Below are 12308 nucleotides of genomic sequence, written 5' to 3' on the forward strand. Positions count from 1 at the left end.
GGTCTGTAATCCTCCAGCCTTTTAGTTGGACCAAACCGTTCAAGAAATTCCTTCCAAGTCTTGGGCCTTGTTCCATTTCCCAATGCCAGCATACTTGATGATCTCTTTTTTATTCTGAACGTGTTATATGTAACATTTTTATGTGGGATATAATTAAAGAATAGAGAGACAGACAGAGAGAGAGAGAGAGAGAGAGAGAGAGAGGAGGAACACTAGTGAGGCCAAATCCTGGAAGCACAGCTTGTGTTGAGTACTTTATAGAAACTGTAAAATACACTTTCAATCATTACATTATATATGAGACTCAGTACGGTGCTGACTTTCTTTACTGGCTAACAGGGTCTTAAAATTGGATATACAATGATTCTGGTGCAGAAAATGCAAGTCTTTCTTTCTCAAGATGAATTTTTACTTGACCTTTGTATGGCACAACAATCTTTGGAAGCCAAATACTTTGTTTCTTATTCATTATGCTCCTCTAGAGAACTCTGCCCCTTGGTGACAACGAGGAACAATTTGAGGATTGTCTCAGAACACTGTCACTTTGTACGTCTCAAAAGTTACTCACAGATTTTGAAATGAAGATCTTAGAGGTGAGGTCAAATGACCTCAGAATAAGAGGCACCATTCTTCAACACTCCCTGGCCCCTGGTGGATAATTGACCAAATTTACTCTTTCACAATTAGCAAGTGGGTGTGTATCAAGCTACGTGGGTGGTAGTTGTGATAATCAGTGTATCCATTTCGTAAAAGTGTTTATTCAGAATAATTTACAATTTTACGATGATGGTTGTGTAGCAGTATCCCTGCCATGTTCCTGGAGGAGGAACCTTTCCTTCTCAAGGCTTTCTTTCTCCAGGGTGGTTTTCCGCTTGAGCTTTCCTTTTAACAAACTACTAGAAATATTCTTATATTTTGCTTATCCTTCTCTTGCTTTTGACCTCTTCCCCTGCATGTGATGGTTAGTTGTTTCCCCATAGTTAACTAGATTGTGGTTCATGGTAAAAAGGAAAATATGAGTTTCTTTAAACAAAAATGTCCACTTTATAGTTTTCACATACAAAAAATTCTTCTGGGAAATCCCACTGAACATGATCCAAACTACAGATTAGGATAAAAAATAGATGATTTTCCCCTCCTCCACTCACGCTCGCTCTCTCTCTCTCTCTCTCTCTGTCTCTCTCAAAAGTAAATAAACATTAAAAATTATTAAAAAATAGATGATTTTTGTATATTTGCTCATATGTATTATTAAATTTTTTTTTCAACGTTTATTTATTTTTGGGACAGAGAGAGACAGAGCATGAACGGGGGAGGGGCAGAGAGAGAGGGAGACACAGAATCGGAAACAGGCTCCAGGCTCTGAGCCATCAGCCCAGAGCCTGACGCGGGGCTCGAACTCACGGACCGCAAGATCGTGACCTGGCTGAAGTCAGACGCTTAACCGACTGCGCCACCCAGGCGCCCCGAAAAGTGTTTGGAGTATACAAAAATAGTCACTAATCAGAACAAATGAGCACCTGGAAGAAATATACACACCAATCACAAAGCACTAAATGTCATTCATAAGATAAATTTGAAATATCTGTGCTTCCGGGAACAGGTTCATATTTTTTTTATTTAAAAACTATAATTGCCTCGCCAGTGATTAAATATAAATAGGAGGTTTCTCCTAAACCTTAGGCTAAATTCCTGTTTGCCCCACAGCAAAACTGAGACTATTTGATGGAGTAAATTGAAAGGTGCTCTTGACCTAGTGATAGTGAGGATGGCTTGAAAATATAATTAAAAGTAAAGATGTCTGATTGTTTTCATGATAACTGTTTTATTCTGCATTACTCAATTCCCTACGCTCTTTTTTTTTAAAGAAGTACATCATTAAAAAAAAAAGTTTATTTATTTATTTTGAGAGAGAAAGAGAGCAGGGTAGGGTCAGAGAGAGACGGTAAGAGAGGATCCCAAGTAAGCTCCCCGCTGCCAGCACAGAGCCCGATACAGGACTCAAACTCACAAACCATCAGTTCATGACCTGAGCAGAAACCAAGAGTTGGACACTCAACCGACTGAGCCACCCAGGTGCCCCCTAGGCTCTTTTTGATAAGTTTATTTTTTCTGTTATTCATATTAATTTTGCATATTTTTGGAAAAGAAGACAATCATAAGAATGACGTCTCCTGAAATATGTTTAGATTAACTGGAAGTGCTTAATAACAATCTTCTCTCTAATGTTGATGGATTGAAGAGAAGGAATCACTTGAAATTCAAGTTAGTTGAAAATGTACAAGTGAAGCTTTGCACAGTGGCCGTATCGTAGCCAAAGAGGTTTATCTGAGGTGCGATTATTGCTAATTGAAAATGTACGAGTGGAGGGAGAAAAGAATGGTATATTTTTTCTTACCCTTATATTTTAAGATAAAAATTTACCATTAGTATTTAGGTGATGTTCCATAAAAACAAGGACCAGAGCTGCTTGATTTTAGTTGAGCAATATTTCAGACGTCATGCCTCTTTGAGTTCGTAATGAATTTGAATCACATGTGAAAAGTGTATTGTGGTCATCATACTTCCTTGCATAGATAATGTAAGAGTGAGCTAAGGTAATACATATAGGGTCGGAAGAGAGACTGATGCAGTGTCAAAGCCCTAGTGTGCTGTCTGGCGTTCAACTGATAAGAAGCTGAGGAGGCAGGACATGCGGATAGAGCCATTCTTCTCTGCATCAGTTTCTCAAGTGGGAGGGACCCTATTGACATTTTGAGACGCAAAATTCTTTGTGTCCTACACATTGTAGCGTGTTTAGCAACATGCCTGACCTTTGCCCACTAGATGCTAGTGGTGTATCTGCCCCTCCACTATCCCCCGCCCCCCACCTCCACCCCTCCTGGCCACCTGAAACCTTAGTTGTAACAATGAAGAACGTTGTGAACATATTGCAAAATCAGGGCAAATTCTCCCTGGTTGACCACCAATGTCTGTGAAAAGCAGAGTTCATTGCCCCGTGTCCTGTTCCCAGTTCAGGAGCCCTGCCTGTCAAGTTCACCCTTGGTTTGTTACACAATTAATGGCAGAACTTCCCCATTCTATAGGAACATGGTCACTGTGTTTTTAGTAGTCATCCCAGAACTTACTGGAAGAAACTTCTTAATCATGCAAGTTGTTCCTAAATTAGAATAAAATGAGAAGCAGAGAGAGAGATGGGAGGTGTGGTATTTAATTACATAGTGTCAGTGAATTCCATGTGGATTTGAAAAGAAATCACCACTTCAGGCAAACATTTCATGCTTAACAATTATCCTTGTTTAACACAGAATGTCTCAAGTTATTTGTTCAGTTCCTAAAAATCAAGAATTATCAAACTGAAGTGAAATATGTACTTGAGGTAGAGAAATATTCTCCTTTTGTGCTAAGAATTCTATTTCCTTAATTGATGTTTAATATACACTGTGTAGAAGGATTAAAAAATACCAGTCGTTCTATAATGCAATTGCTCTCACAGACAAATGTTTATTTTTATTTCATTACCTTTATTTCTGAAGTCATAAAGTTTTAAAAATTACTATAACCAAATGGCTAACAGATATAAGCAATAAAAGATATTAAGCCTATTGCTGTGAACTATTAAAATAAAAACAAGTTTTTAAGATGTGCCAGTTGGTAGTTTAGCATATATGAGATACACACATTGGAGCAGATTATATTTACAATTGCTCTGTCTTCATGAAGATGTAAATGTGACTTAAATGTGGGTAGGGAAAGAAAATTTGCAATGTGATAGAAACCACTTAAAAGCATGAAATTGAACAAAAATCAAAATGGCTGCATTAATGCTTCCAGGAGGCTCAATTTTTGGAAACATTTTTATTTATTTATTTTAAAGAGCAAGAGAGCTCAAATGGGGAGAAGAGCTTGAGTTGGGGGGGGGGAAGGGGGAGAGAGATAGAGAGTGGGGCTGAGAATATTAAGTAGGTTCCACTCTCAGCTCCATGGTCATGAAATCATGACCTGAGCCAAAATCAAGTCTCTCTCTTTTTTTTTTTTAAATGTTTATTCATTTTTGAGAGTGTGTGTGTGTGAACAGGGAGGAGCAGAGAGAGAGGGAGACAGAATCAGAAGCAGGTTCCAGGCTCTGAGCTGTTAGCACAGAGCCTGACGCGGGGCTCAAACTCACAAGCCTCGAAGTTGGATGCTTAACACAACTGAAGTTGGATGCTTAACCAACTGAGCCACCCAGGCGCCCCTTGATTTTTAACCTAAGTAACTTTTTCCCTCTGTGCCACACACCTCCCCTCCTCCCTTCTGAGGCTTTTGTTTCAGGAGCCCAGTACCACTCTGAAAACAAGAGTAAGGAGGCTGGCTGCACAAACACAATTCCTGCTGAAACCGGCTAGATTCTCCACCCCCTATAAAACCCCACGGCCCCTTGGTTGGCAGGGGCTTGTAGCTTTGAAGGCCTTAGTCTGCTGCCATCTCCTTTGCCCCACAAAGCAATGAAGCTCTTGTTCCTCTTTATGCCCAAACTGTCTTCACCTTACGTATTTGGACTCCGGAGCACAGAGGTCGGTTTTTGACATCATTATCACGAGGAAAGTCCAAATGTTCTCTGCTCTATGCAAACAACTAGGTCAGTGCATACCTGGATTAGTTATTTCTTTATTTATACTCATCTTTGACTCAAAATCAGTTGAGTTAGCTTGTATAAAATACAGCAACGTGACTCAAATGCTTAAAGTGTAAACGGAAAAAAGCCAAAACAAAATCCGACAAACATAAAATAAGGTTAATAAAAGCCTAGTTTAAAAAATACCATTATAAAATGAACTTCACTGTGGTAATCATTTCACAATGTATACACGTATCAAATCATCATGTTGTACACTTGAAATATATATGGTTTTGTCAATTATACCCTAATAAAACTGGAACAATAAATAAGCTGAAATAATTCTTTTTGTATCTACAAAACCAAAGGAGAAAAGATCCGAATAGATAGTTCTTCAAAGAAGATACACATATTGAACTTAGTTGAATACACGCTCAACATAGTTACTGACTGTCAAAGTCCTTGACAAGTTGTACATACAGGTTATACCACAGTTCTAACTCCTCTGCTATCCAATATGGCATTTGCATAAAAACAGTTATGTAGGTGTGGGTGGCTCCATCAGAACAGCATGTGACTCTTGATCTCGGGGTCATGAGTTCAAGCCCCACATTGGATGTAAACATTGCTTAAATAAATAATAAGCTTAAAAAAACAACCGAAAAACCCCGCCCCCCCAAAAAAAAACGGGCCCCTGGGTGGCTAAGTCAGTTAAGCATGTGACTCTTGATCTTGCCTCAGCTCATGATCTCACAGTTTGTGAGATCGAGCCCCATGCTGGGCTCTGCAGCTGACATCCTGGAGCCTGCTTGGGATTCCCTGTCCCAGTTTCTCTGCCCCTCCTTTGCTTGTGCTTTCTCTCTCTCAAAATAAATAAATACACTTAAAAAAAGAAAAACCAGATGCATCGGTCAATGGAACAGAAAAGACAGTACAGAAATAAACCCACACATATGTGGGTATTATGCTAAGTGAAATAAGTCAGAGAAAGAGAAATACTGTATGATCTGTCTTATATGTGGAATCTAAAAGAAAAACAAAAACTGAGCTCACAAGTACAGACAACATATTGGGATGTAGAGGATAGGTGAAATGGGCGAATTTGGTCAAAAGGCATAAACTTCCAGTTTAAAAAAGAATAATTTCTGATGAAGTGATGTACATTGTACATTGTGTACAACATGATGACCATAGGTAATAATACCATATTGTATACGTAAAGTTGCTAAGAGGATAAATCTTAAAAGTCCTCAGCACAAGAAAAAATTTTATAACTCTATGTGGTGATGAATGTTAACTAGACTTATTGAGGTGATTATCCTGATACATATTCATATATTGAATCATCATGTAGTACACCTAAAACTGATGTAATGTTTTATGTCAATTATGTCTCAAAAAGAAAAAAAGTTTTTTTAAAAGAGAGATCTACTATTCTCACCTTTTCTAAAATCACTTTCTGAGGAAAAACTTCTCCTTCATTTTTATGGTATTTTATCATTTTATTTTATTTTATTTTTAATGATTATTTATTTATTTGAGAGAGAGAGATTGTGAGTACGTTAGTGGGGGAGGGGCAGAGAGCAAGAGTGGGAGAGAGAGAATCCGAAACAAGCTCTGCACTGTCAGGTCAGAGCCCAGCACGGGGCTCGATCCCATGAACTAAGATATTATGACCTGAGCCTAAATCAAGACCGAGACGCTCAACTGACTGAGCCACCCAGGCGCCCCTATTTTCTCTTTTTAAAGTGTCATTGTTCTATTTCAGATAATACCAGGGATTTGCTCATATGGCACATATATATTTATATACTAGTGAACCTCCTTGTTTGTGTAGAAGGCAGCTCCCCGAAGGCAATGATGATTGGATGATAATATGAAAGAATAATGACAATGATTATAAGCTCAGCGTTCATGTTTTGTGTTATTCCAACATGTCTGCACAATGCAGTAAAATTATCTCTATTATTCAGCTCCGTAGTTAGGTTAAAGTAGATCCTCAAATAATTCTATTTGCTGAAAAATGTACGGTCTTATTGCTTTATTGGAAATCACCTACCTGTTGTGTATTAACATTAGCATCATGTGTGACTACTCTTTTGTTTTCCTGCAGCACAAAGAAGATGCCATTTGCATTCACACTGAACCTCCTCCATTCGATTCAAGACTGTATTCTTGGTGCTGCATGGAATGCATAAAGGACCGAGGCAGTGTCTGACTTCAAGGATCTGGCCATCAAATCGTAAGGATAAAACAAGAGCACGGTATAAATCAGATAATAAAAACTGTAATTGGAGGCACACACGATATGCTATGGAATTTGAAGTAAGGACACATCACATCAGATTACAAGTTAAAGGAAAGTTGGGGCGCCTGGGTGGCTCAGTCAGTTCAGTGTCCGACTTCAGCTCAGGTCATGATCTCATGGTTTGTGAGTTGGAGCCCACTTCGGGCTCTGTGCTGATAGCTCAGAGCCTGGGGCCTGCTTCAGATTCTGTGTCTCCCCCCACCCTCTCTCTCTGCCCCTCCTCTGCTCATTCTCAATCTCTCTCTCTCTCTCTGTCTCTCTCACCCCCTCAAAAATAAATAAAAAGAAATTAAAGGAAAGATTTCATGAGATAGGTGGCATGTCATTTAGGGACTCTGTGGCAGAAACTATTAGTTGTCTACCTACATATCCACAATCCCCCTTCCTTCTTAGTTCAGTATCCTGAATTTTAGCTGAGCCTGTTGATGCATGGAAAGACCACATTTCCCAGCCTCCCTTAAAGTGAGGTGCAGTCATGTGACCAAGCACTGGCTGGTGAGATGTCCACAGAAGTGTGATGTATGATTTCTGTGAAGGATGTTTAAAGAGTAGCTGACTTGCAGGAAGGAGTTTCTTTTTATTGTTCCGCCTTTTTGTCTTCTGGCCCACAACTCAGATATAATGGCTGAAGTTACACAGACCGTTTTAGGTCTTGATGTGTCGTGAATGTAGCAACCTTATGCTAACCTGGTAGAAGAGAACAACAGGAGTTGGGGTTTCTGATGAAAACATGGGATGGACTTCTTACCAGGGCACCTGGGTGGCTCAGTCAGTTAGGCATCCAACTTCAGCTCAGGTCATGATCTCACAGTTTGTGAGCTTGAACCCCACGTGGGTTCTCTGGTGTCAGTGCAGAGTGCACTTTGGGTCCAGTGTCCCCTTCTCTCTCTGTGCACCTCCCTTCACCGTCTCTCAAAAATAAATAAACATTAAAAAATAAGACGGACTTCCTACCTTCAGATTTGTTTTACATGAGAATAAAAGCAACTTTATATTTATGTAACCCCTACTGTTAAGGTATATTCTGGTCTCTAAAGATCGTAACACTATAAGCTGTAGACAGTTTCATTAAAGGGAGGCAGAGAGGAAAGTTGTTTTAGCAAAGAAAGTAACACTCTATTGGGAGATTGTATAATTTTACCTCTATTCTCATTTTGATAATTTCTTAAAGCCTCTGGTAGTATTTCATGTGGTCCTCTTGCCTTCCAACAATACTTCAACTTCAAGAGAGGCAGTTTTGCTCAGTGATTAAGGTTGCAGACTGTTGAGTCAGACTACATGGTTGAAATCCCAGCTTGACCTCCCATGAGCTGTATGACAGGAGCAATTATTTAACCTTCCCCAGCTTTCTCATTTGCATAGTGTAAAAGGTGATAAAACCTATTTCCTAACGTTTTTTGTAAAGATTGATCAGTAAAGCCTGTAATAATAAATGTCAGAGAGAAATGTGGCTATCACATTCCAGAATGATATGTCGAGTGTCCGTTGAATATCAAGCTCTATACTCAACCCGGGAACTCAGAGTTAAATACATCACATTCCTTACTCTCTGGAAGTTTACAGTCTAGTGATCTGTGAGAGAAAATGTGTTTGCATATCAGGGATGATTCTCTTTGTAGTTCCGTGTCCTGTGAACCGCACCACACTATGCAGTTCTGAGGTATAGAACAGTGTTTACTCAGCAGACGAACCATGCAGTTCAGTGCGTGCTCCAATGCCAAGAAAAGATGTTCTAGCATGGACCATGAGAAGATCAACGTGATCATATCATGAGATTATCCCCCCTACAAAAAGGAAGAACAGACTATCTCTCAATGTGTTCAGGTTAGTGATAACTCCGTTTGGGGGAGACCTAAAAATGAGTAATGTCAGAGTACAACGGCATTAAAGGTGTCTGGTGTTACTAGATAACAATTTGTGCAAATGACAAATTACAAAGCGGTCCTGACACGTCTCTACTGCCTGTCCGTGTGTTTATACGGAGAGATACTTCCTCTTTTGTGCACATGACTTTTCATCAACCTCCACTTCCACTTGGAAGTATGGAGGAAATTGCCAAATCATTAGGAAGTCTGTCAGTTCTTTGGAAATTGCAGATATTTATTGGAGAAATAATAAATACATGTAGCCTACCTGACTCATAATGCGCCTCATTAGAGCAGCATTATAGCATAACGTGATACTAGCATTGTGCTCTAAGCTCTCCCAGGGGAAATTCATGATGTATTCCTACTTCAGATGACAAAAACCACGTCCCACTGCTGTAACCCTTTCCAACACTGCCTCCCCAATCACTGGGAATGACTATTGAGACCCGGATGAAGAGTTGCAGCCATCTGGGGCTTGGGCAAAGGACAGTTGGAAGAGGGCAACAACAGTTCTCAGGTCCTTTGTTCTGCATCATCTTCAAATTACATTACTTACAGAGCGCTGACAGTGACCCACATGTTTTCAGTTCTGCTGCCCTGATCTGTCCCTTCTACCCCCGGTCTGTCTCCACTCCCAGGTCACAATCGTGAAAAACTGAAGTTATTCTCTAGTCTCCAAATGCCTGAACCCAAGTGTACAGTCCTTCGGAGCAATGGTTTTCAAACTTTTATTTACTATGACCCACAGCATTTTACATTGTAATTAAATAAACATGTACCTATATATTTGCATAACTGAAACTGTTTTAGGGAAGAAAACTCATCACACTGGGTGATAGGCACGTTGATCATTTGTATTTCCTTCTAGCATATTGAAAAAAATCAGCTCACTAAATTGATTTAATGACAGCTTTAGAGGTCACATCTCACTGTATGCAGAACCCTTATTTGAAGGTTTTAAAAACATTTTATAACTTCTTTTTTAAATGTTTTTATTTATTTATTTTTGAGAGAGAGAGAAAGAGAGAGGGAGAGAGAGTGTGTGCACGCGCGTGCGCATGCGCACACGCTCGTGAGAGGAAGAGAGAGAGACGGAGAGAGGGAGAATCCCAAGCAGGCTCTTTACTGTCAGCACAGAGCCTGCCCAACACAGGGCTCGAACCTACGAACCTGAGAAATCATGACGTGAGCCGAAATCAAGAGTCGGACGTTTAACCGACTGAGCCACCCAGGTGCCCCAACATTTTAATAATAAATCTATAAACATTAGCTTGAAACTAACAAATAGGGAAATTCACAGAATTCAAGTCATCTAAAGTGTCCCTCTACTGGGCCTTTTACTTTACTTCCTCCTGCTTAGTTATTGAAGCTCTTTCCTACTTTTGGGGAATTCTCCACCTCGTGATGCTTGGGGAGGCAGGACCCATCTCCTACTACGAAGTCTCCATTGTCCAAACACTGTTGTTTCTCCACGCCCTAGAAGTGAGGGATGAGTACAACCCTACAGGCCCTTGGTCTAGAGCAAGAATTCATCTGGCAGCTTACAAAGCCTTTGGCTGGTGCATCAGTGTACCCTGTCTGGTGCCACATGGAACTGGGTATCTGGTACTATACCTCACATACAGTTGGAAAGATAGCAGTGCCTACCTCCACATGGTGCTTGGTCAAGGTGTGGTTTTAGCTGTACTCATCGTGTCTAAACTCCTTTGGCTCTTGCCTTGGCTTTGTCCAGTTCTCTAGACTTTCTGGCAATTCCTTTTCTGTTTGTTTATTTATTTTTTCAATATATAAAATTTATGGTCAAATTGGTTTCCATACAACACCCAGTGCTCATCCCAAAAGATGCCCTCTTCAATACCCATCACCCACCCCCCCCCTCCCTTCCACCCCCCATCAGCCCTCAGTTTGTTCTCAGTTTTTAAGAGTCTCTTATGCTTTGGCTCTCTCCCACTCTAACCTCTTTTTTTTCTTTTTTTTTCCTTCCCCTCCCCCATGGGTTTCTGTTAAGTTTCTCAGGATCCACCTAAGAGTGAAAACATATGGTATCTGTCTTTCTCTGTATGCCTTATTTCACTTAGCATAACACTCTCCAGTTCCATCCATGTTGCTACAAAGGGCCATATTTCATTCTTTCTCATTGCCACATAGTGCTCCATCGTGTATGTAAACCACAATTTCTTTATCCATTCATCAGTTGATGGACATTTAGGCTCTTTCCATAATTTGGCTATTGTTGAGAGTGCTGCTATAGACATTGGGGTACAAGTGCCCCTATGCATCTGTACTCCTGTATCCCTTGGGTAAATTCCTAGCAGTGCTACTGCTGGGTCATGGGGTAGGTCTATTTCTAATTTTTTGAGGAACCTCCACACTGTTTTCCAGAGCAGCTGCACCAGTTTGCATTCCCACCAACAGTGCAAGAGGGTTCCCATTTCTCCACATCCTCTCCAGCATCTATAGTCTCCTGATTTGTTCATTTTGGCCACTCTGACTGGTGTGAGATGATATCTGAGTGTGGTTTTGATTTGTATTTCCCTGATGAGGAGCGACTCTGAGCATCTTTTCATGTGCCTGTTGGCCATCTGGATGTCTTCTTTAGAGAAGTGTCTATTCATGTTTTCTGCCCATTTCTTCACTGGGTTATTTGTTTTTTGGGTGTGGAGTTTGGTGAGCTCTTTATAGATTTTGGATACTAGCCCTTTGTCTGATATGTCATTTGCAAGTATCTTTCCCCATTCTGTTGGTTGCTTTTTAGTTTTGTTGACTGTTTCCTTTGCTGTGCAGAAGTTTTTTATCTTCATGAGGTCCCAATAGTTCATTTTTGCTTTTAATTCTCTTGCCTTTGGGGATGTGTCAAGTAAGAAATTGCTACGGCTGAAGTCAGAGAGGTCTTTTCCTGCTTTCTCCTCTGGGGTTTTGATGGTTTCCTGTCTCACATTCAGGTCCTTTATCCATTTTGAGTTTATTTTTGTGAATGGTGTGAGAAAGTGGTCTAGTTTCAACCTTCTGCATGTTGCTGTCCAGTTCTCCCAGCACCATTTGTTAAAAAGACTGTCTTTTTTCCATTGGATATTCTTTCCTGCTTTGTCAAAGATTAGTTGGCCATACTTTTGTGGGTCTAGTTCTGGGGTTTCTATTCTATTCCATTGGTCTATGTGTCTGTTTTTGTGCCAATACCATGCTGTCTTGATGATGACAGCTTTGTAGTAGAGGCTAAAGTCTGGGATTGTGATGCCTCCTGCTTTGGTCTTCTTCTTCAAATTACTTTGGCTATTCAGGGCGTTTTGTGGTTCCATATGAATTTTAGGATTGCTTGTTCTAGCTTCGAGAAGAATGCTGGTGCAATTTTGATTGGGATTGAATTGAATGTGTAGATAGCTTTGGGTAGTATTGACATTTTGACAATATTTATTCTTCCAACCAATGAACACGGAATGTTTTTCCATTTCTTTATATCTTCTTCAATTTCCTTCATAAGCTTTCTATAGTTTTCAGCATACAGGTCTTTTACATCTTTGGTTAGGTTTATTCC

General features: G+C 40.1%; 1 non-coding gene across 1 annotated transcript; it reads left to right on the forward strand.

Annotated features, from left to right (window-relative positions):
• Nucleotides 1-2288: 2288 nt before the first annotated feature.
• Nucleotides 2289-2423, forward strand: LOC124522940 (U4 spliceosomal RNA). Its single transcript, XR_006964872.1, has one exon. It is a non-coding gene; the product is annotated as a U4 spliceosomal RNA (small nuclear RNA).
• Nucleotides 2424-12308: the final 9885 nt, after the last annotated feature.

Source organism: Lynx rufus, unplaced genomic scaffold, assembly GCF_022079265.1.
Source record: "Lynx rufus isolate CCGP_SWC_20201006 ecotype Redwood Valley unplaced genomic scaffold, mLynRuf1.p SCAF_1, whole genome shotgun sequence".
Lineage (NCBI taxonomy): Eukaryota > Metazoa > Chordata > Mammalia > Carnivora > Felidae > Lynx > Lynx rufus.